At 46.5% G+C, this 3102-nt stretch overlaps 1 long non-coding RNA gene across 1 annotated transcript; it reads right to left on the bottom strand.

The window, feature by feature from the left end:
- Positions 1-203: 203 nt before the first annotated feature.
- LOC127295181 (uncharacterized) lies at positions 204-770 on the bottom strand. Its single transcript, XR_007847591.2, has 2 exons — positions 678-770; positions 204-580 (listed from the first exon to the last, which is right to left on the bottom strand). It is a non-coding gene; the product is annotated as an uncharacterized lncRNA (long non-coding RNA).
- Between the last annotated feature and the right edge of the window lie 2332 nt (positions 771-3102).

The following is a 3102-nucleotide window of genomic DNA, read 5'->3' as shown; positions in this document are numbered from 1 at the left end:
TATCACGGGATGTACATCTTACAAATGGTGTTGGAGAAGTTAACATTGACCAGTAGCACGAAATAAGAGGACCACCATTCACCAACATCACTGGATATCTTCCAAATAGAGATGAGGAAGTTTAATTAGAGGGGGACGCAGCCCATGTATTCAACAAGAGGAGCATCCATCGGCCATGGCATCAATCAGTTGCATATGTACCATACAAAAACCAATCAGTCAACAATGCATAGCCAAATTAAATCTTAACACAGTAATCACAGAGCGGCCGAAAACAATAACTCACACAGAACCAATGTTCAATTCAATCGAAAGCACCCTGTACCTGTAGAGTGAAGAAGAACACGACCACAAACTGGCAACAACAGAGAAGCAGGTTGCAGCGATTAGCGGAAGCGGCGGCGGCTGCGCGGGGGAAGCGCTCGCGGTCGTCGTCCCGCCCCTGGCCCTCGGACTCTGACTGCTCGACCTCGAGGGGGGATTCCGGGACGGTGGGGCCCATGGCACCTCGGCGACTGGGGCAGGCCTTCCTCACCCGCGCGCCTGCACCACCGCCTCACTTCCCGCGTGCCGCACCGCCCTGATGGATGTCCGGGGGTTCACACATGCGGCAGCAATGAAGAGGATGGAACGGGTGGACGAAAATAATGGCAATTTGGGGATTGGAGAGGAGTCACCTGCGATGCTCGACGCGGACGTCCGCGACCACACCAGCTGCACATCGCCAACAACTTGTCCCGGCCGACCTCGATGCCGGCCGCCGTTCTCCGGCTCCTAGCTGGCGCCGCCCCTCCCCTGCTGCTCTCCTCCGGCACCACTACTCCCCTCAGCCCCCGCGGCGGTCGAAGCTCGACGCGGACGGCCGTGACCACACCACTGCACCTCGCCAGCAGCTTGCCCCGGCCGATCTCGATGCCGGCTGCCGTTCTCCGCCGCATCTATCTCGTCGTCCAAGCAGAACCGCCTACTGCCGCCTACCTCCGGCGCCACTGCCCAGCTCCACCGCCTCGCCTCATAATCACCGGTTGCTTGCAGAGCCTCTCAATGCCAAGCCGTGGTGCGCATCCCCCCATCCCTCGCCCCCGCCGCAAGACTCGTCTCCGGCCGCACCATCTACGCCCGATTGTCCGACACCCATGCGCAGAAATTCTAGAAAGAGAAGATGATATAGAAATAAATCGTGCAAACATCTAGAACTTCAGAACTTGCCCCGATTGCCCACCAGTCCCACCACCGCTTTACACATCCTGCTGCTACGGCCACACCAGCAATCGCACCATAGCAACCCAACATATAGAAAATCACATTACACGAAATGCTAGGCAGCACCGAAACATACACAAGAAATAGGCAGCGGAGCTGAGGTTCACTTCCAAGGAGGCCTCAAAAATCTGAGAAAAATGAAGTTGGTTACGGTTTAATATAGTACTTATACTTATACTTCTGCAAAAATCCTTTTGTGCGCTATTTTGCAAATCTTACTTTTCAATATACAGTAGCATATTTTAGAGCTTAGAGCCTGCCCATTTAAAGCAACCTCGCTGATTAACAATGGACTGATTAATTCCTAAAATTAAGGTGATCGATCAATTAACGGTTAGTGAGATGTCTTGTGATATTGTTTACACTTTTTTTAAAGCCGTAAAAACTTTAACTTAGAAGCCAAAAGCTATATTTAATTCTAAACAACACTCCAAAATATTCCGATACAAAAAGTGTTCAAAATTATTTTAGCAAAAAAGAAAGATAAATTGAAGTATTTTGGGGTTATTAAACATGATAATTATGTAATGAAACTATTATAAATAGCAAATTCGTTTCAAATCTGCATATATTCAACATCTTCAGCACTCAGGGCATTTCAGACATTTCACTCCTAAACCAATAGCAGCAGCCATAAAAAGCACTTCAACCAGACATCAAATCTCTGCTTCCAACAACTGCTTCTCACAGCTGCTTTTTCACAGCCCACCAGCTACAGCTGCTTCTCAAAAGCTGAAGCCCAAACAAACAGACCCTAAATCCTTAGATTTTGTTGGCAAGTGAATGTTGTCATTGGCCCTGTTATGGATTTTGCATTTCTATTGCCACTACTTGTACTGACATCTCGCTTCATTCTTGTTTAATTCGGTCCCGTTGGTACTCGAACCAGGGTGGGCTGGCTGTGCACTCGCAAGCCTTGCCACTGAGCTAGCACTCAGTTCTCAGATTAAGCAATGCCTCGTTATGCTTAATTTAAATGTTATGGCACTTCATACAAGCCATACAATTAATTGTTGCATTGACCTTCTACGTTGTCGAAGGCACTATCTGAGCATGCTTAAATCAATCATACATTATTTTCCTAATTGTATCCAATCCAACATGCACATGTTTTGACTGTATTTGGCTATTTGCTAGATTTCTTTTGTGTAGTGACCTGGCTTCGTTATTGGGCACATGATGTCTAGTTGCTTGGTTCATTGTATACATCATCGCCATGATCTAGTTTGGTTTGTTCTAAGAGGCATGTGGCTTAACTGGTTTCTTTGTTATATCTGCCCATGGTTCTTTCAAAATTATGTCAACTTGATCTTTGTTTGTTTGCCGTGTATTGTATTGCATTTTAACTTGTTTTGTCTTAGTTTCAGCCTGCAAACAAAGCTGTAATGTCAGTAGGGACAACCCATTTATCAAGTGTTGCGGTCATTTCACAGAGCAACAGTGACAGTGGCACGTGCTCTCATTGGTCCACTGAGTCCAGTACACCAACCGTTCTAAGAAATAGATGTACGAGGCTCTATTTTGGATTGCTTGCTATGTTATATCAGCTCAATGATGCTCTTGAAATTGGAGGTCTTTTATTGCATCATATGATGTTGTAACTTGTTTTATCTAAATTTCAGGCTTCAAATAAAGCTACAAAGCCAGAAGCAAGGGGCCAATGCCTCAAGTATTGATGTTTCACAAAGCAGCAGTGAGAGTGCATATTGCTCGCATAGGCCCATGGTATCTATTGCTCAACTTAATCCGGCACAAAGAGATTTGGGGAATGCACTCCAAGAGGCAGTTGATATATTTGGGCGGGAAAACAAAGATGCTGATGAAATAATTGCCAACACA

This window comes from Lolium perenne, chromosome 4 (assembly GCF_019359855.2).
Source record: "Lolium perenne isolate Kyuss_39 chromosome 4, Kyuss_2.0, whole genome shotgun sequence".
NCBI classification, from domain to species: Eukaryota; Viridiplantae; Streptophyta; class Magnoliopsida; order Poales; family Poaceae; genus Lolium; species Lolium perenne.
The sequence above is the reverse complement of the archived record's forward strand: the minus strand, read 5'-3'. Positions and strand labels throughout refer to the sequence as shown.